Raw genomic sequence first — 25,557 nt, 5'->3', positions numbered from 1 at the left:
TATTTTTCACCGATATATTAAGAATTCAGTTTGATTTTTTATTTTATATACAACATTGATTGTAATGTTCCAGTGATTAACAAGGAACTATTAACACTATAGCACTTATATTCACTGATGGCACCTTAATATATATATTTATTTGATTTATTTATTTAGCGTTTCCTTGCATTACATAGTTGAAGGTAAATCTAAAAGAAATTGGGCAACAATTGGACAGCAAATTGTATAGTGTATGGCCAGCCTAACTCACATTGATACATACATATACTAGGGCCAATCTAGACAGGAGCCAATTAACCTACCAGCATGTCTTTGGAGTGTGGGAGGAAACCAGAGTACCTGGAGGAAACCCACGCAGGCACAGGGAGAACATGCAACCTCCAGGCGGGTGGTGCTGTGGTTGGGATTCGAACCATCAACCTGAGAACTGCCAGGTGGAGGTGCTAACCACTTACCCACTGTGCTGCCCCAACTTTAGTTCTGTTTAACCACTTCCTGACCGCCCTATAGCAGATATACTGCTACAGGGCGGCAGGGGTGCACAAAATCACATATATATATATATATATATATATATATATATATACGTGATTTTATACTTCCGGATAGGAGCCACGCGCTTGCCCTACTTGCGCCACCATTCGCGGCCGTGGCTGTCAATCACCGGTTTCCGGCCGGTGATTATCAAAGATCTCCAATGGGGAGGAGGGCTGCTTTGTTTACCAACAGTCCTCCTCCCTGTCAGCTTACAGTGATGCACCGAAACACCTCCCCCCAGTAAAAGACACCCAATACACAATTAACCCTTTGATCACCCGTCATGTTAACCCCTTCCTGCCCAGTGCCATTAATACAGTGTCATTGCTTTTTTTTTTTTTTAGCACTGATCACTGTATTGGTGTCACTGGGGATGTCAGTGACACCAAGTCAGTTCCTTCCAGTGTCAGAATGCCTGCCACAGTCCCACTATAAGTCGCTGATTGCCGCCATAACTAGTAGAAAAAAAAATGCCAGTATATATACCGCCATTTGTAAACACTATAACTTTCACATAACCCAATTAATTTACATCTAATGGGATTTTTTTTTTTTTTTAAGCAAAGACATGGAGCAGAATACATTTTGTCCTAAATTTATGACGAAATTTGATTTTTTAAATTTTTTACTGGACATGTTTAACCACTTCAAGTCCGGACACTTTCACCCCCTTCCTGTCCAGGCCAATTTTCAGCTTTCAGTGCTATCACTCTTTGAATGACAATTGCGCGGTCATGCAACACTGTACCCATATGATTTTTTTTTTAGCATTTTTTGAGACAGATAAAACTTTATTTTGGTGGTATTTAGTCACCACTGGGATTTTTTATTTTTTTGCTATATAAATGAAAAAGTCCAAAAATTTAGAAAAAAAAAAGTGTTTTTCTTATAACATGTTGCAAATAAATAATCTTTCTTCATAAATATTGGCCAAAATGTATTCATCTTTTTCGTAAAAAAAAAATAACCCAAAATTAGTTTAAAACCAAAAGTTATAATTTTTCAAAACTTTTTTTACACTTTATTTTTTTATATTATTATTTATTTTTAACATACTGTCACCATAGCGACACTGTACTACTTTTCGGGGGGGTGAAGATTTTTTTTTTCTTTTTTTTTACCCGGATTGCTTTTATACCCATAAAGGCTGTAAATGCAATCATTTCTCCTTCTCTCTGGCTGCATTCCTGCAGCCATTGAGATGTACTGTGCCTGCTGTGGCAACACAGATCACTTTACGGGACCTCTATGTGAGGTCCCGATTCATGTGATCACTGATTGGCCAATCACTGATCACATGAATAATAGTAAACAAGATGTCACATCCTAACATCATTGCTTACTACTTGTGAAATCTGTGATTGGTCACAGCTTGTCACATGGTACAAGGCTGTTATGAATAGCCTTGTACCAGGTGACCTCGGTGATCATTCACAGATTTCACAAGTAGTAAGCAATGATGTCAGGAAGTGACATCTTGCTTACTACTATTCATGTGATCAGTGACTGGCCAATCAGTGATCACATGAATCGGTACCTCACACAGAGGTCCTGTACAGTGATCTGTGTTCCCACAGCGGGCACTGATCCCAGGGAGTGCGCACAGACATTGGATACGGGGGGACATTTGGAAACATCCACCCACATCGGCAGACCTCCCGTCCGGCCGTTTATTGACATGGGCCGGACGGGTAGAGGTTAATAGCAAAAAATTCAAAAATATTGTTTTTTTTTCTCAAAATTATCAGACTTCTTTTTCTAGCGCAAAAAATAAAAAACACACAGGCGATCAAATACCACTGAAAGCTCTATTTGTGGGGAAAAAAGGACGTAAATTTAGTTTGGGTGCAGCGCTGCATGACCGCGCAATTGTCAAAGTAACACAGCACCGTAACGCAAAAAATGATCTGGTCAGGAATGGGGGGCGGGGAATCCTCAGGAGGGCAAGGGGTTAACGAAAAAAAAAAAAACCCTGTGTGAATGAGAGCCCATCACTAATCCATACAATGTCCGAGATACGACTGTCAGAGTGGAAATACACTTTACATTGTGAAATGTCCCTAAAAAGCTGCCAGTCCTTAGGCTGCCTGTCCCCTGTCACCCCCCTGTGCACTGACAGCTCACCGCCCCCGTCACCCCCCTGTGCGCTGACAGCTCACCGCCCCCGTCACCCCCCTGTGCGCTGACAGCTCACCGCCCCCGTCACCCCCCTGTGCGCTGACAGCTCACCGCCCCCGTCACCCCCCTGTGCGCTGACAGCTCACCGCCCCCGTCACCCCCCTGTGCGCTGACAGCTCACCGCCCCGTCACCCCCCTGTGCGCTGACAGCTCACCGCCCCCGTCACCCCCCTGTGCGCTGTCAGCTCACCGCCCCCGTCACCCCCCTGTGCGCTGACAGCTCACCGCCCCCGTCATCCCCCTGTGCGCTGACAGCTCACCGCCCCCGTCACCCCCCTGTGCGCTGACAGCTCACCGCCCCCGTCACCCCCTGTGCGCTGACAGCTCACCGCCCCCGTCACCCCCCTGTGCACTGACAGCTCACCTCTCCCGTCACCCCCCTGTGCGCTGACAGCTCACCGCCCCCGTCACCCCCCTGTGCGCTGACAGCTCACCTCCCCCCTAACACCCCAGTGCACTGACAGCTCACCTCCCCCGTAACCCCCTGTGCACTGACTGCTCACCTCCCCCGTCACCCCCTGTGCACTGACTGCTCACCTCCCCCGTCACCCCCTGTGCACTGACTGCTCACCTCCCCCGTCACCCCCCCCCTGTGCGCTGACAGCTCACCTCCCCCCTAACACCCCTGTGTACTGACAGCTCACCTCCCCCGTCACCCCCTGTGCGCTGACAGCTCACCTCCCCCGTCACCCCCTGTGCACTGACTGCTCACCTCCCCGTCACCCCCTGTGCACTGACTGCTCACCTCCCCGTCACCCCCTGTGCACTGACTGCTCACCTCCCCCCCCCCCGTGCACTGACTGCTAACCTCTCCCGTCACCCCCCCTGTGCACTGACAGCTCACCTCCCCGTCACCCCCCCTGTGCAATGACAGCTCACCTCCCCCGTCACCCCTCTGTACATTGACAGCTCACCTCCCCCCGTCACCCCCTGTGCACTGACAGCTCACCTCCCTGTCACCCCCCTGTGCACTGACAGCTCGTCTCCCCCGTCACCCCCGTGCACTGACAGCTCACCTCCCTGTCACTCCCCTGTGCACTGACAGCTCACCTCCCTGTCACTCCCCTGTGCACTGTCAGCTCACCTCTCCCGTCACCCCCCTGTGCACTGACAGCTCACCTCTCCCGTCACCCCCCTGTGCACTGACAGCTCGTCTCCCCCGTCACCCCCCTGTGCACTGACAGCTTGTCTCCCCCGTCACCCCCCCTGTGCACTGACAGCTCACCTCCCCCGTCACCCCCTGTGCACTGACAGCTCGTCTCCCCTGTCACCCCCCTGTGCACTGACAGCTCACCTCCCTGTCACTCCCCTGTGCACTGACAGCTCACCTCCCCCGTCACCCCCCTGTGCACTGACAGCTCACCTCCCTGTCACTCCCCTGTGCACTGTCAGCTCACCGCCCTGTCACTCCATGCCTACAAACCTGCCTCCAGCTCCACCACCGGAAGTAAACATTCGGCTTCTTTAGGTGCACCGGTAATGGTCCTTCCAGGAATGCAGCCTCCCGGAAACAATTATTTACAACAAGGTTCCGCCCCCACACCCAGACACACACGAACATATGTATAAAGGATGCACTTTATTGACTGTTTCGTATGATAGGATTCCATTGCCAGCCTCAGACACGTCGCTTTTATTAACTATGAAGGAATAAAGAGAAAAGGGCCGGAAGCGGCACTCCCCAGAACGCCCAATCAGGGCTGCTGCCGAACCTCGTGACTTGAGGTGACTCCGCCCTTCTCCGCAGGGAAGACCATTGACGGGAGGCGGGGCTGGTTGTTATGGCGACCTGGTTTTTCCTTTCCGCCCAGAAGCCGGATATCTGACAGTGGCTAGGGGAGGACTGGAGGAGTTGAGGCGAGAGGGCGGCTGGGGCTCATACACGTACAGCATCTAGCCGGGAGCCGCCGCCGCGGGCAAAGGTGAGAAGCGGCGGTGACGTCAGCAGTCACATGACCTGCAGCAAAGGGGGTTCCCCCCGCTATAGCGATTGACTGGCACACCTGTCAGCGCGTTACCTGAGGGACCGCTCTGCTGAGGTTGCCTGGAGCAACAGGGGAGCTGTTGCCCATAGCAACCAGTGATCTTGCTTTGGGTTAAGGAGGGCTCCTGACCTGTTTTACCTCATGGTAAAGAGAACCTGTCACCGCCGAGCCTGACTCCTTAGCCCCCCATTCACACATGAGTATATTCAGGTGATTTTGAAGCGTTCTTTTATTTCCGTGTGTGTGAGGCGTATTGCGTGTTTGTACTCATGCACACGGACCCCTCGTGCACACGGACCCCTCAGGCCTAAAAATATGTCTTGGCGTCAGTTTGTGACGTTTCTCTGGTGGCACTTAGGCCCTGGGTGCAGCAGAAATGTGCGTTTGTGGAAACGTACGCCATGCTTGCGGGAGCCATTATTTCATAAGCGGCGTGCAGTTACGCGTTTCGTCACATGGTGCAAAACGCCTTTGGTGCAATGCTGAAATCTGGTACGTAAGCGGTTTTTTTTGGAGCGGAGGGAGGTCCGTTCAAATGAATGGTGCCGCTCCAAAAAATGCGCGAATAACGTGTTGCTCCGAACAGGGCCTTACAGCCGACCATGGAAGTGGATGGCTGCACACGGCGGTAAGGCCTCATCATTGGCGGACTGACCATTTGGAAACTTGGCACTGCCCGAGGGCCCGGGGTCAGTAGGGGGCCCCATGAGATGCCCCTGGTACCTTTTTCATAGGCTTTTTTGACTTGTTTGGGCAAGGACACAGGGGCCCCATGATCCCCTATTGCCCGGGGGCCCCATGAGTTGTCAGTCCGCCCCTGGGCCTCATTCACACCAGGCGTAGCGGGGACGCGTGTTGCCTCCCACAGGTTTTTCGCTTTGTTTTGTGTTTGATGACCTTCTTCTCTCTAGTTCCCTGGTCTCCTCCTCCCATGCCCACCTCCAGGACTTCTCCAGGGTGTCATCCATCCTCTGGAACTCCCTGCCCCAACCCATCAGATTATCACCTACTCTCCTTTAGGCGCACCCTGAAAACCCATCTCTTCAGGGAAGCCTACCCCACCCCCTGCTAACTTGCCAACCTCCTCCACTCTTCCTACCACCCCATCCCCCACAGCTTTCTCCTCCTGTGCCACCATCCCCTCCCTCCTAGATTGTAAGCTCGAAAGAGCAGAGCCCTCGATCCCCTCATGTATCACATTGTATTGGTATTGTTCTGTCACATGTTCTGTCCCCCTTTGTAATGTACAGCGCTGAGCGAACTATTGGCGCTTTATAAATACTGTATAATAATATGACAGCCTGTGCGCCTGAATGGACTGCCTTACTTGTGACAACATTGCGAAAGAAGCTTCTGCGCCTTTTGGGTTTTGCATTTTTTGATGTATGTGTTTTGTGACAAAATGCACGTCTGTTAGCTGCGTTTGAGATTTCACCCCGATCCACAGCAAAAATGCAGTGACAAATGCCTATGCTTTTTTGCAGTGCGTTTTTTACAGGACATGTGACTCAAAAGCTGCATCAAAAGCTCAACGCGGGTGCGTTTTTGATGTGTGTTCAATGCATTTCAATGGGGAAGTTCCTTTTTTTTTTTTATTATTATTATACAGGATTTATATAGCGCCAACAGTTTGCTCAGCGCTTTACAAAATAACGGGAGACATTACAGCAACAATACAGTTCAATACAAGAGGGTTAGGAGGGCCTGTTCCTGGGAGCTTACAATCTAAGAGGGAGGGGCTGGTGGCACAAAAGGTAGTAACTGTGGGGGACGGACTGGTAGAAGGAGTAGAAGATTCCAGTATTAGCTGAGGGCGGGATAGGCTTCCCTGAAGAGAGAGGTTTTCAGAGATCGCCTAAAAGTGAGCAGAGTAGTAGTAATAGTCTGATAAATTGGGGTAGAGAGTTCCAGAGGATGGGGGAAGCTCTGGGGAAGTCCTGGAGACGAGCATGGGAGGAGGAGACAAGGGAGCTAGAGAGCAGGAGGTCATGCGAGGAGCGGAGAGTATGGTTTGGATGGGTACAGTTACGTTTTGTTTGTATTGTTTTTTGTTTGTTTTTATACCACACCAAACCTGCTTCAAAAAATGCAGAGAGCAGGATTCTTTTCTCTGTTCACACCTATGCACGTGCTGTGTTTGCTCGGGCACAGCGACCCGTTCATTTGAATTTGCTGCCGTGCCTGCGTTTCCTGCAGAAAAAGGTGCTGGCACCTTTTTTCAGAATGCGGCCCGCAGGGAAATCACATGGTCGTTTTGATCGTACGACTTCCCTGCGGTTTCTGCGGCTGCAAACGTGCTGCGTTTTTACATGTGTGTGGGGGTGCCATTCAGAATAAATGGCATTCCCACGTATTTTCTCACAGCAGCACGTTTGCACTGCGGGTGGCTGCAGTTTGCGGGAACAACTGCGATTCCCACAGCCACCTGCATAGATATGAACCGAGCCTGTATAAATGCAGTGGACTCGCAGCAGATCAGTTCCATAGGAATACAATGTCACGTGTTTTTCTTCTACCTTTTTTTTTTTTTTTTATGCAAAAGCAGAAGAAGAACGTGTGAAAGCAGCCTAATGCACATTTTTCACACGTTTCTGTACATGGTCCTGGGAACAGGCAGGTGTGAATGGAACTTCAATGCTGATACATGTAACATATTCCCCCAGTTGCAGAATTTCCACATTCAGGGGAACATGTCATATGTGCGTGTTTACACTAAGGCAAGAAAGCATTCGGCTTCATTGACATCTATATTTTCCAGGGATGCGTGAAAACCGCGAGTCTCATTCTTCCTCATTCTTAATGGCACCCCAAACGTGGCCAGCAGATGCATGCGGCAAAGCAACGCACGAAGCTCTACACCCAAAAAGGTTGCTGGAGCTTTATGGACATATTTCTGACGTGTCCAGCAAGTGAACGGGCTAACCTACATACGAAAACGCAGAAAATGTGCATTCCGACAACATTCAGTGTGAAAGGAGCCGTGTGGGGCAGCACGGTGGCAAATGGTTAGCACTTCCGCCTGGCAGTACTAGGGTCGTTGGTTCGAATCCCAACCACGGCACCACCTGCCTGGAGTTTGCATGTTCTCCCTGTGCCTGTGCATTCTGGCAACGTTCAGTGTGAAATGAGCCGTCTGGGGCAGCACAGGGGCTAAATGGTTAGCACTTCTGCCTGGCAGTACTAGGGTTGTTGGTTCAAATCCCAACCACGGCACCACCTGCCTGGAGTTTGCATGTTCTCCCTGTGCATTCTGGCAACGTTAAGTGTGAAAGGAGCTGTGTGGCGCAGCACAGTGGCTAAATGGTTAGCACTTCCGCCTGGCAGTACTAGGGTCATTGGTTCGAATCCCAACCACGGCACCACCTGCCTCAAGTTTGCATGTTCTCCCTGTGACTGTACATGTTCTCCCTGTGACTGTACATGTTCTCCCTGTGCCTTTGCAATCCTGGCAACATTCAGTGTGAAAGGAGCCATGTGGCTAAATGATTACCACTTTTGCCTGGTAGTAATAGGGTCATTGGTTTGAATCCCAACCACGGCACCTCCTGCCTGGAGTTTGCATGTTCTCCTTGTGCCTGTGTGGGTTTCCTCTGGGTACTCCGGTTTCCTCCCACACTCCAAAGGCTGGTAGGTTAATTGGCTCCTGTCTAAATTGGCCCTAGTATGTGTATGTATGAATGTAAGTTAGGGACCTTAGATTGTACGCCCCTTGAGGGTTAGGGAATGATGTGAATGTACAACATATATGTAAAGTGCTGTGTAAATTGATGGCGCTATATAAGTACCTGAAATAAATGGAGTCTCCGCCTTTACCTGCTACATATAGCCATTCACTTCTATTGCCCACTACATGTGCTACCTGCAGCTCCCTGGGTGAGGAAAACCATCAGGTTATATTTTTAAAAGATAAGTTCACTTTTAACCCAAAAATAATAAATACACATTTTTTTTTTTTGCAGGTAAAAATATGTCCTTTTATCATTTTTGTCTGCAGAAGCCTGTAAAGCATTGCACCAGCGATCAGTAGATCAGGACTCCTTCAGACCTGTCAGTAGATCTGCTCGCCGTCGGGATGTACATGCAAGCAAATAGACTGACCGAGACAGTTCGATGAACTACCATGGTGCTCTGGAACGTCGTGGTCGTTCATTGACAACTACAAGCTGACAGCTGCAAAGGCTGTCCAGACTTAGTTCATTAATTTACAGAACACTGTGAACCAATGATGCGGCTGTGTGGGCGGAGCCTCGCACAGTTGCGCTGTTTTTAAAAAGTGACAGCTAGTACGGGGAGCTTCTCCTCATACTTCTGTCACAGGGAGGGGGGCAGCGGGCTGCGGCTGCAGCATCGGGAATATGTTACATGTTCCACCCTAAAAACAGGTAGAACATGTAACCTGTTTTCAAAAGTGAACTTCTCCTTTAAGCCTCTGAATACCCATGTGCTCAAGGCCTTTTTGTTTTGACCAATGGAAAGCGGTATCATGTGGGCCATCATATGTTGCCATTATCCTTGTGTCTGCCAGACCAGTGGTTAGGTGCGAAAATGCGTGAAAACTCTCAGGTTGCGCATTTTCAGGCACTCTATTTGATGTCTATGGATCCAAAAACTGGTGATTCTGCCCCCCCAAAAATGTATGTACTATTTCAGGCTACGCTCAGGTGTGAATGGGCACCATTGATTATAAAGAGATTCTTCATGTTGTCATGCTTCAGGAAAAATCGCTCAAGTGTGAATGAGGGTGAAAGATCATGTCGGGTGAACGATTTATTTGCAGCGATAAGGCCCCTTGCCTATGGGGCAGACTCCGCCTGCATTCCGCTTGCTCAGTGGGGAATCTGTCTGCTGCTCCTCGCTGAGCAGACTGATGACAGGTCTGTGTCTGCTCTGCTTATGCAGAGAGGATACGGTCCGCTCTCCTCTATGGGCGGTTTGATATAAACAGACCGCCTGTCCGTTTATACTCGACTGCTATCTGATCTGCTGGACAGAAGAGGAATGGATCACCATTGTTTTTTTTTTTTTTGTTTTTTGTTTTTTTTTGGTGGATCGGTTTGGATGTCAGCAGGTGTAAATGGACACATATCTCTTTACACCCTCCACTACATGGAGGAGAATGGAGGGTCTGATCAGGTCTGCCTGAAAAACAGTCAGGTGGACCTGATCGAAACATTCAAGTGAATGGACCTTGAAGCGGAGTTCCACTCACCCTGTCAAAAAATAAGTCAGCAGCTACAAAAACTGTAGATGCTGACTTTTAAAAAAAACAGCCACTTACCTGTCCCTTGGTCCCATGGTGTGTCCCCCGCAGCCTGTTTCACTGGCCGTCCTGTATTCCAGGAGGCCGGCATCTTCAATGTGGACACCCGGCTGTGACAGCTTGCAGCTTCACAGCCGGGTACCCACTGCACATGTGCGAGTAGCGCTGCACTTCATGATCGGTCCTGTAGCCTTCTGGGACCTGTCACGTATGTCAGAAGACTACAGGGAGGGAGGAAGGACAACTGCTGCTTCCGATCGCCTAGGCGATCCGACCGGAAGTGGGAGCGGGTACCTGTCAAATTCGGGTACCTGCCCCCCAAAGGTGCCAATCCTTAATGGGGAGCGGGGAGCAGTCCTTAAAGCAGAACTTTCCCTTTTGGGTGGAGCTCCACTTTAAGTGATTTCTCATAAAGGAAACCATAGTGATGGATTAAATCAGATTTGAAACGTTATGAAGTTCCTGATTCATTACGTATTCAGCGATCTGTAGCTCAGTCACACAGAGATGGAGTGTGAGCATGTTAGCAAGAATTGTGTTGTGTTGGCTTACCCCCCCCCCCCGGTCACATTGGGTGCGCCTTGGCATGTGATTTGCATATTGTGTGCCAAGTCGCAGAGCGGTCATATCGTGCGGTTCTGACTTAGCCGCACCGATTTCTAAAGTAGTGCATGTACTAGTTTTGGTGCGATTTGCATAGACATCTGTGTCATATGTCTTTCAAATCGCACCTCAAATCGGTAAGTCATCCGACTTTGAAATTGTGCAACTTCACTGTAAGTCGCACGATTTCAATATCGGCTTTGATGTGACTGGGGGGGTTAGTTACAAATGGCACACCTGTGAGCTGCAGCAACACACACCAATGAGAGTTTTTATTCTTAAAGGCAAGGTTCACCTTTACCAAAAAAACTCACATAAACATGCCACAGAGCATCTCTTTCATGTGGATGGGCTCTGAAACAGCAAGTTGTAGCAAACTGCGTCAACTCAATGATGTAACAATAGTTAAACTCATACATGTTCTGTCCCCCTTTGTAATGTACAGCGCTGAGCGAACTATTGGCGCTTTATAAATACTGTATAATAATAGCAGAGTCAGATTGCTTCCTATGGAAGTGCCAGTAACTACAGCCATTTACACCTCTAGCTATAAATCCCAGTTTATTGCTTGCATTAGGGTATAACTAAAGGCAACATTTTTATTTTTTTGGGTAGAGTGGAGATGGATTAGAGCACCTGTCGGTTTTTACTGCTGTCTGTGTCCCCACTAAGTGTAGGTTCACACCTATGTGTTTTCCGCTGCGTTTTGCAGAAACGTACAGCAGTCCATTTAACATGTATAAAAGAAGTTGTGAGCGCTATGGAAAGTAAAGCAGCCACAGCATGAGAAAGGATACCAAAAAACCTTACAAAAACAGGGTAGGAGCTACAGCGTCATTATCTCTCTGCCGCCGGCACTATGGAGGTCCCGGCGGCCATCTTTTAATTCACCTCATGGTCAGTGTTTTTTTTTTTTTTTTTTTTTTGGATTCCTCACCTATGTTATACTGTATAGGAAATAAAATGTATCTTTTAAACGGTATGACGCTATTGGTCTCCTTTCTTTGTGGCCCTTGGTGAGTCACATATCACCTATAGAGCCACCTAAGAGAGAGACCGTGGATTATCAGCAACATCCAGCGGGTGGAGGAATATCTGGCTTGACCTGACCTTTAGGAGCTACCAGTGGATCTAGTAGAGATCACTTCTCTCTAAATGCGCAGTTACACTGTGCATCTGGTGAGTGCACAGCCTTACCCTTCTCACGTTCACCGCATGGAAGAAGCACTTTGAAGGAGAGAAATTGTCACTAAGACTGTTTTTTCACTGCATGTTACTCTGTGACATAATGTTTGGGATCACATTAGTCACCTAATCACTATACATTGATATCTTGGACGTTTTTTGCTTAAATACTTGTGATATAGCGCCGCATCTTTTATATTTTAAGTCCATTTAACATGATTTCCTATGGGACAGGTTCACATCTCCGTGTTTTCACCCGGTGCTTTTATTGAAAAGGGTCAGTGACTTTTTTTTAAACGCAAAATGTGTTTTTGGTTCTATATACTTCAGTGGAAAAAAGTACATGTAGTGCGTTTTTTGATGCATTTTTGACACGTTTTGCTTTTTATTCTGCCCAGCAACAAGTTGAAAACCCCCCCCCCACAAAACTCATCAAATACGCATGTGCCAAAACGCACCTCAGAAAGCACTGCACAAACAGATCAAACGTAAATGGCATAGGTGGGAACCTAGCCTAAGGGGATTCACCCTCTCAATTTGTCCTGTTTGCCATTATCACTGAGAGTGAAAAAATATCCCGGATTTTGGGTTGTCACCAGAACAGGAATAGAGGGGGAATCTTCCAATGGGGACACTAGTTCTGGTGAACACTAGGGATTTCCTCACTTTGGAGGGATTTGATATGGGACAGGAAGTGAAGAGGAATCTCCCCAATGGGACCCAGATGGGGAAAAAATAACTGACGGGTTATGACCCTCACTATTCAGAAAAGAAGTTTTGACTTTGTAGGTGTGAGGAATTGCTGCTACAAAACCGATTGTATCAAATGACCCGAAGTAGAGATGAGTCTGGGTGTCCTCCGAACATGAATCCACCACAGGGCAGCACATGTAAACAAAGTGCCGGGATGCTGGTGACATCAGTGCCATTATATGGACTCATGGACATCCCGCCACTTTGTTTATGTCTGCCGTGGGATAGTGACTGACCAGGCCTGCCACTGATTGGCCTAGAAAATCAGGTAACCTCTATGTTCGGATACAGATGAGTTCGGAGCACCCTCATCTCTAGCCCTAAAGCTGGGCATACACTAGAAGAATTACATTTGAAAATGTTTTCTTTTTAAGAACATTTGTTTAATTTTCTAATCATTAACTCAACATATATTTTCAGCCATAGTGATGAGAAAAATGCATGGAGCTTGATGGAATTTTTTCTCATTCGCACAGGGGCGGACTGACCATTTGGAAACTCAGGCACTGCCCGAGGGCCCGGGGTCAGTAGGGGGCCCCATGAGATGCCCCTGGTACCTTTTTTCATGGGCTTTTTTGAGTTTGGGCAAGGACACAGGGGCCCCATGATCCCCTATTGCCTGGGGGCCCCATAAGTTTTCAGTCCGCCCCTGCATTCGCATGAATTTCTAGAAGTGAATGTGGTTTTCTTTTAGGAAAGTCCATTCTCTGTAAAATTGAATGTTAAAAGCAAATTTATTTTTTTTTTTTTAAATCCTTTCACATGGCAGTCATCAATTAATCAAATTTACAGATAAGAATTTGTGTGCAAATGTTTGTACAAACGTTCATTCACAAATCTACTAGTGTATGGCCAAGTGTAGGAAGAAATGTCAGTGATGTTAATTATGGTTGCCCTGTGCCCTTCAAACTGCTGCCTTTCCTCTGTTCCATGTGAGGCCGTCATTGCTGACTCTGTCTTTCAAGAGTCCCATTCATTCCTTGTTTACCTGGCGTGTCTACACCGCCCCGTGTCATACCTCTCAAGCTGTCATTTGGAGGGACCGGCCCTCTTTTGGAATAAATTCCTCCTTTCCCATTTCTGCTCAAATGTTCCCGTTTTTAGGCCTGGTTCACAACCGATACAATTTTGTTTTAGGGCTTTTTGCAGAAATGTACTACAGTCCATTTAACATGGTTTCCTATGGGTTATGTTTACATCTATGCTTTTTTGAGCCACTGCATTTTTGGAGAGGACAGGACTTTTTAAAACACAAAGCCTTGCTGCAGAAAGTGCATTTTTTTTTTTGTGCTTTTTTGACATGTTTTTAACTTGCCCAGCAACAAGTTGGCCCAGAAAAATGCAAAACGCGTCAAAAGATATCAAAAACACGCATGAAAAAATGCAAAACGTAGACACCCATACTAAGTTCCTGCAGATCTGGCGTCCCTGGATTGATGTGGCTCAGCTGTCTAGATTTGACCAGACCCTCCTGTCGTTATAAGACTCTCCTGGCGCCCTTTACTATTTACTATTTTACTTAACTTAACTTTACTTTATTTAATTTACTATTCTTGTTTCTCCTCTTTTCTCTTTTCTTTCCCTTTTCTTTCTTTTGTTTCTGTCAGTTTTTATGTTACATGCGCTGATTGTGTTTCCCCTAGAGAATCGTGCCTGTAATGTTTTATACCCCAGTCGGACTTTCTTGAGAGTCCTTGGTGTAGAGTTCCGATGTGAGACTCCATGCTCAGCTTTTCCTATCATCTGTATGCAACTTTAGTGACTATCCTTGGCCTTTGCCCGCTAGCTCATTGGTCACTACTTGTTTGCTGTTAGCGCAATTTATAGGGTTTCATTCCATCCTTTTATAGATTGTGTTTTTGTACTCCGTTTCTATCCGTGTTAATATTTTAGTGCATTTGTTATGTCCTTCATCAACAGAATTGTACACCTTTAAATTTTTTTGTGTCAATGAGCTTGTCTCTGACTGTTTTTGTTGTTGTGCTGTCTATAATAAAATTCATTGTAAAAGAAAAAATGCAAAACGCACTGCAGAACGGACAAAACGCTTACTGCATTGGTGTGAACCAGGCCTTAAAGCGGAGCTCCACCCAAAAAAGGAAGTTCCGCTTTAAGGACTGCTCCCCGTTAAGGATTGGCACCTTTGGGGGGCAGGTACCCGAATTTGCCAGGTACCCGCTCCCACTTCCAGTCGGATTGCCTAGGCGCTCGGAAGCGGAAGGTGTCCTCCCTCCCTGTAGTCTTTTGGGACACATGAAAGGTCCCAGAAGACTACAGGACCATTCATGAAGTGCAGCACTACTCGCACATACGCAGTGGGTACCCGGCTGTGAAGCCGCAAGCTGTCACTGCCAGGTGCCCACACTGAAGATGCCGGCCTCCTGGAATACAGGACGGCCAGTGAAATGGGCTGGGGGGACACACCACGGGACCGAGGGACAGGTAAGTGGCTGTTTTTTTAAAGTCAGCAGCTACAGTTTTTGAAGCTGCTGACTTTTATTTTTTGACAGCATGAGTGGAACTCCGCTTTAAGTTTTTGGTGTAGAGATCTGAAGAAATAAATGTACTACTTTACTGCCATTTGTCGAAGTCATTTGATTTACACAAAACTTTTTATTAATCCTTCAGAATATTGTATTGGTTATTTGTAAATGCAAGTAGAAAGGATATGCAACATTGAGAAAAGCCCCCCCATGGGTTTAAAGTGACCCTGCCAGGGAAATTAACGAAGAAGAAAAGGCTACACTAAGGCCCTGTTCACACAGGCACTTGAGGCGCATCTTTGCAGCTGCTCTAATGGCTAGTAAAGCAGCCTGCAATGAACGATGTGGACAGAGCTGTTAACGTTTTAAAAACATGTAACGTTTGCATGACTTTGTGTCACTGTGCAGCAAAAATGAAGCTGCATGTCGAGTCTGGGAGGAGTTGAAGCTTTTGAACTCCTATTTCAAGTCTATGGTAATGCGCCTGTATCGTTTACAACATAATATATGTGAATTTTACGGTATCCCTTAAATCATTCAATACAATAAGGCTATAAATAGCATAAAGATACACTTTCCCCCAAAAAGTGTAAAAAAACTGTGAATGTGAATATGATAATACCAATATTCCCAAAAGCATATATCACACAAATATATAAAAAAAAATGTCCAAAAAAAGAATAGGAAGTACAAATAAAATAAATATAATATTCTAAAAAGTCACTCTGTGCCCACTTCAATCATAATCTTCATATTCAGCCTTTCAGTGGCTCACAAAGAAACCTCAACATAAAAAGAAAAATCACATAGTGCATTATCTTAAATAAAATATAAATAAAACCGATGTGATAAACGCAAACAACCACGTGTGATCACAAATAGTGAAAAAAGTGAAAGTGTCAAAACAGTGCCAGTGAATCAATCGAGTGAAAAATACCCTTACCAAAAATATGTAAATAATATGCCTGTACACCTCCCGGCGAGGGTATTAACACAAATTCTGCTTCAACCAAAGGATCATCACAGCCTCATGGATCAGATCAAGATGTCATCCAGATATAGCAGCTTTCAAGTATAATCAACAATCTCCACCAACCCACCGATGCCGCCATATATAGAATAAATCGTAGTGTAAACCCGCGTATACAATTTAAAATACTTTATTGAATATTCTTACATCATGATTCCTCTTTAAAATAGCCTTTATCAGAATATCCAAACCTCTCAGAGTTCCCTGGTTCCTCCACGTATTATTTACATATTTTTGGTAAGGGTATTCACTCCTTACACCATAGATGTGGACACAGTGTTTCACAGGTTGTTTTTGGATGCATATTTTTCACTCGATTGATTCACTGGCACTGTTTTGACACTTTCACTTTTTTCACTATTTGTGATCACGCCTGGTTGTTTGCGTTTATCACATCTGTTTTATTTATATTTTATTTAAGATAATGCACTATGTGATTTTTCTTTTTATGTTGAGGTTTCTGTGTGAGCCATTGAAAGGCTGAATATGAAGATCGATGATTGAAGTTGGCACAGAGTGACTTTTTATAATATATTTATTTTAATTGTACTTCCTATTCTTTTTTTTTTTTTTTATATATATATTTGTGTGATATATCCTTTTGGGAATATTGGTATTAGCATATTCATATTCACAGTTTACAACATGTTTGAGATGCGTTAATCAAATATAAAGTGAGGTGGGAAAAAAACATCTCTTGGAGGGCGTGTGGGGTGCGACTTTTAGCGCATGTTAAACGTGTAAAAAAAAAAATGCGGTTTAGCTATATAGGCGCTTTGGTTTGTGTTAGTATTTTTAGCAAGTGTGAACCTATGTTAAAGTATAATTCACCTTTACCGGAAAAATGAAAGGTTGAACTAACACGGTATACTCTACCCCCTCTGCTCTCCTCCTGGTCCCCACTGTACTTACCTCTGTGGGTGATGAGCTGTGAGTGGCCATGTAGCCAGAGTAGCAGCCCTGCACAGAGAAGGGAGAGGAGTGAGGATATGAAATCCCCGGACCCCTGCATGGGCACTGACAGCTCATCACCCACACAGGTAAGTATGGGGGGGGGGACGGGACCAGGGGGTGGGGGAAGGGGTGTACAATGCTATTTCACAATTTTTCAATTTTTTCTGAAAAGGTGAACTTGTACTTTTTAAAATGCTCCGTCCCCACGGCTCCACATTGCCCCATATACATTTTAGCATAAACCCAGCATAAAGGTCTTTTTTTTCTCCAAGGCACAACTCTGTGTAATGTGGAGAGCTGACAATGGGGCTGACTGTGGTAAACCAGTGATGTCACCTGCTGCCATCAACAGCACAAAGTATTTGCATTGCAATGTATGCAAAAATGTATGCGGAGCAACGGGGAGGCAATATTTCAAAGTAGGTCTATTGTTAAGCTTTTCATTTGACTTTCTGAAAGCATTTTTAAACAAACATTTACTATATTGCAGCTTACCAATCGTTAAGGCTCCATGCACACGGGGCGTTTTAATAACGCTGGTAACGTTAGCTGTGTAAAGTCACATTTAAAAACGTGAGTTTTTCAGCGTTTTTGTATTAGCGTGTAGCCACGTTTTTTCACCTTTGCGTTTTTTAGAGGCTTTTTTTTACCAAAGAAAAACATTTTTTTTTAGTGAAAAAAAGTCCAAAAACGCTGGTTTGCTGCGATTTAACCACGTTTTGCCGCATTTTACAGTTAAAAAAACTCCTCTAGAAACCCACTAGTCCTGGTTTTTTTTTTTTCCCAGCCAAAAAATGTCCCAGCCAAAAAAACGTTGATTACAGTGTATGTGTGGATGGACACATAGGATGACATGCTGGGGAGTTTACTGGCTGTAGGAAAAAAAACGTCAAAAGCCAAAAACAGCCGCTGTAAAAAACACGTCCCGTGTGCATGAGGACTTAATGTGTGGTGGCTGCATTTTTTTTTTTTTTTTTTTTCCTTTTTGTTTGTTTTTTTACTTTCATCTGGTGATCCGGTTAGTAACACACTCCTGATTTACTGTGGCTTCACTCTGTGGAGAAGCAAAAGTGCCGCTCTTGGACATCAGCATTGTCACCCTGCAGTGTTGGAGTCAGCAAATTTAGATGGTCTTGAGAGGGATTAGAACAGCTGTCAGGCTTTTATTGCTGTCTGTGTCCTCATTAGGGAGATTCCTCTCCACTATTTGTCCTGTTTACCGTTCTCACCAAGAGTAAAAGAAATCACAAATTTTAAGTTGTCACCAGAACAGAAATAGAGGGGGACTCTTCCAATGGGGGATACTAATTCTGGTGACAACCAGGGATTTCCTCACTTTGGAGGGATTTCCTCTCTTTTCCTGTTGTGGCTATGGGACAGAAAGTGAAGGAAAATCTCCCCAATGGGGGGTTAAAGCAAAACTCCAGCTAGTACTTTTTAAGCAGTTAAACTTTTTTTGCTTTTTAATTAATTGTTTTGATTATTTTTAATTGAATTAAAGTAAAAACAGCACATATTACACATTGTTAGGCACACAGTTAACCGTTTGATTGCCCTTAGATTTTAATCCCTTCCCAGCTAGTGTCATTAGTACTGTGACAGTGTACGGTATTGGCACTGATCACTGTTTTGGTGTCACTATTGATGTCAATCATTGTACCTCCCAGTCAGTTAGCTAGCCCGCCACCCTATCACAGTCCCACTTTAAGTCGCTGATCACCGTTATTACCAGCATAGTGTCATAGCTGCGTAAATTCCAGTATAATACCATAGTTTGCAGACTTTTTATCTTTCACACAAATCAATTAATATACACCTATTGATTTTTTTTTTTAACTAAAGACATGTAGCAAAAAACATTTTGGCCAAAATTTATGAAGGAATTTTATTTTATTTTATTTTTTTTATTGGATATGTTTAGACCAAAGTAGAAAATTTGGGGGGTTCCAAAATTGTTGGGGTTATTTTCGTTTATATATTGCAAAACCCAGTGGTGATCTAATGGCACCAAAAGAAAGCTTTATTTGTGTGACAAAAAATGATATAGATTTAATTTTGTGTACAGCGTTGCATGACCGAGCAATTGCCAGTTAAAGTAGCACAGTGCTGAACTGCAAAAAAATGCCCTGGTAATGAAGGTGATAAAACCTTCCGGAGGTCAAATGGTTAAAACATCTCCTCAAGGTGTCCCTTGTACCATCTTCACCTCAAGGTGTCCATTGTACCACAGAAGATGTCCCTTGTACCATCTTCACCTCAAGGTGTCCATTGTACCACAGAAGATGTCCCTTGTACCATCTTCACCTCAAGGTGTCCATTGTACCACAGAAGATGTCCCTTGTACCATCTTCACCTCAAGGTGTCCATTGTACCACAGAAGATGTCCCTTGTACCATCTTCACCTCAAGGTGTCCCTTGTTCCATCTTCACCCCAAGGTGTCCCTTGTACCACAGAAGATGTCCCTTGTACCATCTTCACCTCAAGGTGTCCCTTGTACCACAGAAGGTGTCCCTTGTACCATCTTCACCTCAAGGTGTCCCTTGTACCACAGAAGGTGTCCTTTGCACCAATGTTCACCTCAAGGTGTCCCTTGTACCACAGAAGGTGTCCCTTGCACCATCTTCACCTCAAGGTGTCCCTTGTACCACAGAAGGTGTCCCTTGCACCATCTTCACCTCAAGGTGTCCCTTGTACCACAGAAGGTGTCCCTTGCGCCATCTTCACCTCAAGGTGTCCCTTGTACCACAGAAGGTGTCCCGTGCGCCATCTTCACCTCAAGGTGTCCCTTGTACCACAAAAGGCGTCCCTTGCGCCATCTTCACCTCAAGGTGTGCCTTGTACCACAAATGGCGTCCCTTGCGCCATCTTCACCTCAAGGTGTCCCTTGTACCACAGAAGGCGTCCCTTGCGCCATCTTCACCTCAAGGTGTCCCTTGTACCACAGAAGGCGTCCCTTGCGCCATCTTCACCTCAAGGTGTCCCTTGTACCACAGAAGGCGTCCCTTGCGCCATCTTCACCTCAAGGTGTCCCTTGTACCACAGAAGGCGTCCCTTGCGCCATCTTCACCTCAAGGTGTCCCTTGTACCACAGAAGGCGTCCCTTGCACCATCTTCACCTCAAGGTGTCCCTTGTACCACAGAAGGTGTCCCTTGCACCATCTTCACCTCAAGGTGTCCCTTGCACCATCTTCACCTCAAGGTGTCCCTTGCACCATCTTCACCTCAAGGTGTCCCTTGCACCATCTTCACCTCAAGGTGTCCCTTGCACCATCTTCACCTCAAGGTGTCCCTTGCACCATCTTCACCTCAAGGTGTCCCTTGCACCATCTTCACCTCAAGGTGTCCCTTGCACCATCTTCACCTCAAGGTGTCCATTGTACCATCTTCACCTCAAGGTGTCCATTGTACCATCATGATTTGTAGGATGTGGAGGAAAGGAAAGCGTCACTCTGATGTCGTTCTTCCTTTTCACGGTACAAAGGCAGTTGGTTATCTGTCTGTCTGCTATGTGACAGAATTGACATCAAAGTGCTTCCTTTCCTGGCATGTTGTATGCAGCTTTGTGGTTTGTTGGGTTTGTAGTATTTATGATTCTCTTGTCTTCACGATGTATGTTGCCTTCATCAGTTTGTTTGTTTTTTTTTGGCTCCCTACATCAGCAGCTAATTATAATGCAGCCTTCCTGGGTCATTGTACATAGTACAAGGGATTGATCAGCGAACCTGTTATTAGTGGAAGGTCTTGCACTTCTCCCATACTCAGCAGTCTTTTTTATGTCATGCATGAATGATACTTTAGATCAGTGTTCTCCAAACTGCGGCCCTGGGGCAAGATGTGGCCCTTTGCTTGCAGTTATCTGGCTCTTGGAGAACTATTCCACCAGCTGACACCAATGATGGGTGCCATTCCTCCTACTGACACCATCAATGGGGCACTATACATCTCATTGATATCAACAATGGTATATGATTCGTCCCATTAAAACAATGATGGGGCACTGTATCAGGGCATTTGCTTCTTCCACTGGACACCGTCTGGCCCTCCTAAAGCCTAAAGGTCAGTAAACTGGCCCCTTGCTTGGAAAGTTTGGAGACCCCTGCTTTAGATGACTGACTCTACCTGTATCATGCTTCTCCGTTACTTTTCAGGCTTTGTTCTTACTGGCTTTAGCTTGTATTTCAGCAGCCAGCATGGCTCCTGTGCAGTACAGCATTTGTCGCATGAGTACAGGACTTGCCAGCCTAGGACAGATGTGGGTGACAACACCCACCCTGTATTCCTGGAGGACAAGCGTTGCCACATGGGCAGGAAAGGTGTTGGGACTACAGACTATCACCCTTGCTTCTCTTCTTCATAACATGGAGGGGTTCTGTTGTTCCTAGCAAGAGCTGGGAATGCTTTTTACAAACTTGAAGTTGAGCTAAAGCCTGCTGGTGGTGTATTTAAAGTGACTTTCCCTTTTTATAGTAACACTGTCCTGAAGTATAGGGGCTGCTAATGCTGGCTGCCTGAATAAAAGTGTGTGTGTGTGTGTGTGTGTGTGTGTGTGTGGGGGGGGGGGGGGGTTCTGTAGTCCCAAGTGAAAGCAGTGAACAATGCTACCTGAAGGCAGTCAGCAGATACAGGGGTCAATTTTCTAAAGGATTCCACATGCGATTTGAGGGTCAAAATCGCATGAGATCAAAGGGTCATTTCATCAAAATAAAATATCGATTGTGAGGTAAACAATGTCATTGAAGTCAGTTCCCTAAGCCCTGGTTCACAGCTGTGCAGCTTTGAAGTTGTGCTACTTCTGCGTGACCATCAATGCAATTTCATATGCGGCTTGCTGACATCTGTTCGACTTCATTTAACAGATGTCAGTACTAGTCGCAATGAAGTTGCAAAGACATTTTATAAAGTCGCTGCAACTTGAAGGGTTCCTTTGCAGCTAATTGGGTCCAACTTGTCATGCGACGTTGAAGTGTCAAGTCGCATAGGGCTAAAGAATGCACACATTCTGTATCACCTGCCAGCAGGCAGTCTGTATTTTGGCAATGTACAAAATAACAATGAAGGGAACTCTGTACTGGCAAGCAAGTCGAACGTATACAAAGTATCAGTGTGGAAATGTTCTGTCCGGAGCTCAGGAATGAAAATAAATTCTAACATTTCACCAGAAGGAGGTGGTTCTGTGAGTAGAAGCACACTAGAATTTTTTTTTTACAGTTTCATAATATTTCTGTTTGCATTTATTTATTTTTTTAAATCAAGTAGTTTTTATTGAGGTATTTTTGCAAGTCAAACAACGTAGCAACGAACAAGAAACATAACAATGACGTGGAACAACAATATGTCAGCACCGGCAAACGCCAAGCCGAATGTCATATGAACATTCCAAACAACAACAAAAAAAAAAAATACAATAAATGAGGTTATAGGCCATATAAACCAAAAAACAAAAAACTTTTTTGTCATATACAGAGATTGTGGAAAATCGCAGTACACACATATAAGATACTCAGAACCAGTATGGTCAGCATCACCAGTACAACTCGTATCCTATCATATCCTAAGGATCCCTCAACAGCAGTGTGCATTTATTTCTGCCTCTGGCGCAGTGTTAGCATGTAAAAAGAAAAGGCAAAAAAATCACCAAAAATAACTAATTGTATGTGGTCAATATCCCAAAATAGAAATATTTAACGCATTCGGCAAATAACACATTTTTTTAATTTGACTGCTTCTGAGACAATTAGTGCACAAGGTTTTTTTTTTTTTTAACCAATTGCCGTCCACCTGCTGTTTATAAACGGCAGGACGGTGGCACTCCAGGGGCGAGTTGCCGTTCATAAACGGCACCCGCCTTTTCTAGCTGTGCGCGCTCCCTGGGAGCGCGCAGCACCGCGATCCGGTGCCCACAGTGAAACACCGATCGTCGGACGGGACCTCTGTACAAGGTCCCGATCATGTGATCACTGATTGGCCAATCAGTGATCACATGCAAAGTAGTAAGCAAGATGTCACTTGTGACATCATTGCTTACTACGTGTGAAATCTGTGAATGATCACGGAGATCACATGGTACAAGGCTATTCACAACAGCCTTAAACCATGTGACAAGGTGTGACCAATCACAGCTCACTCAGTATTTCTCAGTGGCTGCAAGAATGCAGACAGAGAGAAAGAGAAATTATTGCTTTTACATCCTATATGGGTGTAAAAGCAATCACTGTCAAAAAAAAAAAAATCTTCATCACCCCCCACAAGTAGTACAGTGTCACCATGGTGACACTGTACTGCTAGGGTGACAGTATGTAAAAAAACAAACAAAACATAATAATATAAAAAAATAAAATAAAAATTAAAAAAAAATGTTTAAAATTATAATTTTTGGTTATAAACTAATTTGGCTTATTTTTTTTTTTTACTGAAAATATAATTGAATACATTTTGGTCAAGATTTATGATGAAAGATTATTTATTTGCAAAATTTTATAAGAAAAACACTTTTCAAAATTTTTGGACTTTTTCATTTACATAGCAAAAAAAATAAAAATCCCAGCGATGAATAAATACCACCAAAATAAAGCTTTATCTGTCGCAAAAAAATGGTAAAAAATTCATATGGGTTCAGTGTTGCATGACCGCGCAATTGTCATTCAAAGTGTGATAGCGCTGAAAGCTGAAAATTGGCCTGGACAGGAAGGGGGTAAAAGTGTCCGGACAGGAAGTGGTTAAACTCAGAAATGCACGCAGTATTTATTTCATAGTGAATTGACCCCACAGACCGTTATCTGCTTGCAAGATTTCTGGACTGAACAGAAAGTGTATTTAACAGACTAAAAGGAAACAAATGAAACTATTTCATTGTTAGGAATTTAGCAGAACTAAACCCTCCTATTCTTTACAGCCATGGAAGCTGCCATCTTACTGTGTTTGATGTGCAGTTGCCATGGTGCTGCACATGTGATCACTTATGACACCAGCCATTTATGCCATGCTCTGAACTTAACTGTTTTTCTTCCACTTTCATGTCTGGAGAGATTTTATTTCTCCCAGCTTTCCTTTGTTGCTGCATCTTGATTGCACTCTGGCACTTGGTAACACAGAGATTTTATTACCATTGTAGCCGAGCTTTCTCCTGTGTCGTAGACTGCGGTGCTGTGTACTTCAACAGGAATAGGTTGTGTCATAAGGGTGTCATTACCGGGTTCACACTCCGTTTCACAGGATCAGTAATTAATATGCTGACTTTTAGCTGAACCCAGGCCGACCACGAAGTACACATTTGACTTACATATATCTGCCAAAAGATTTGTAATCCTGTCTTTCCACTTTTGTGAGTCATACAGCTCTGGCAGACAGGACAGGCAGGAGGGTGACACCACATTCTGCTTAATAGTTGGGGTGTGTAGTGGTTTTGACTCCTTACCTGCTGATTGGACAATAAAGTAGTAGAAAAAAACATTATAAATCATCAACTCTGCTTTCTCAACACGTTCCCTGTCAACACAACGTGCAGAGCCTGACTGATTCGTATAACTGCCCTTTTTCGCCAAGTTTCAGTTGATATTTAAAGAGGAGTTCCGGCCCCCCTACCAAAAATTAAGTCAGCCGCTACAAATTTTGTGAATATAGGCTTTCATCTGTATGTAATGGCATTGTGGTGAAATTCATCTTCACATCTTCATTCAAGTTCACAAAACAAGCACAGAACTCTCCGCTCCTCTCCCCTTATTTTCTTTGGCAACCGAAACATGGCAGCTTTCAGATGTAAACAAATACAGATGCTGTGAGCTTAGAACCCCATTAACACCTGACTTCTAATGCCCCTTTCAGACGGGTAAGGCCTGTCAGCAGATCCGCTTGCTGGTGAGGGATCTCGCCACTGATCTCCTGCTGTGTAAGCGGATGACAGGTCTGTGTCTGCTCCGGTACTGCAGAGTGGAACCAGACACAGCCTGCTGTTTTTTATGGGCGGTCGGATCCATGTGACTGTTTTCTGATCCAATTCACCAGACGGATGGAGAATGGATCCCCATCCGTCTGTTTTTGGATGCCGGCAGTTGTCAACAGACACCCACCGGTCCATAGAGGGCTATGGATGGTCCAATCGGGTTTGCCTGAGAAACTGACAGGTGAACCTGATTGGTGCATCAGTGTGAAAGGTTGTGATCTTATAGGATTGATTTCTTCACAGTACAGGAAGATAAACGGTTTACCGAGGCAATGAAAAATTCACTGACAGGCAGGGTTTTTATGGCAGAAGAGACCCTAAAGGTCTCTTCTGTCATAAATCTCCCGCCTGCCTGTCAGGAGGTAATTGAATCTGAGCCACACATTTATGGCCTGCTCTGCATGCATTGTGATTCCTCTGCACATTCGTGGGGTTGACGTCACCGCTGCCCGGCCATTGAAGCAGACATAGATTCTGAACCCAGAAAGGAAGATCAGGTGAAGATGGAAGCTCTGGGAAGCCGTGACAGTGCAGCACTGGAGGGCTCTGTAGGTAAGTCTGTCATAATTTACTAGTACACTATAGCTTAGACCTGCAGGGGGACCTTCTTTTTTTTTTTTTTTTTTTTCGTTTTCTATGAGGACTT

At 45.2% G+C, this 25,557-nt stretch overlaps 2 protein-coding genes across 2 annotated transcripts in view; one reads left to right on the top strand and one right to left on the bottom strand.

Annotated features, from left to right (window-relative positions):
• The window catches only part of ZNF408 (zinc finger protein 408), a 28,189-nt gene extending 23,977 nt beyond the window's left edge, over positions 1 to 4,212 (bottom strand). Inside the window, exon 1 of the mRNA XM_089684571.1 lies at positions 4,142 to 4,212. The gene's annotated coding sequence lies outside the window, so the exon portion shown is untranslated. The remainder of the gene's footprint in view (positions 1 to 4,141) is intronic.
• Positions 4,213 to 4,451: 239 nt separating this feature from the next.
• The window catches only part of ARHGAP1 (Rho GTPase activating protein 1), a 108,716-nt gene continuing 87,610 nt past the window's right edge, over positions 4,452 to 25,557 (top strand). The window contains exon 1 of the mRNA XM_089684570.1: positions 4,452 to 4,640. The gene's annotated coding sequence lies outside the window, so the exon portion shown is untranslated. The remainder of the gene's footprint in view (positions 4,641 to 25,557) is intronic.

Source organism: Staurois parvus, unplaced genomic scaffold, assembly GCF_062004578.1.
Source record: "Staurois parvus isolate SC_StPar_1 unplaced genomic scaffold, SC_StPar_1.0 ptg000350l, whole genome shotgun sequence".
Classification (NCBI taxonomy): Eukaryota; Metazoa; Chordata; class Amphibia; order Anura; family Ranidae; genus Staurois; species Staurois parvus.
The sequence above is the reverse complement of the archived record's forward strand: the minus strand, read 5'-3'. Positions and strand labels throughout refer to the sequence as shown.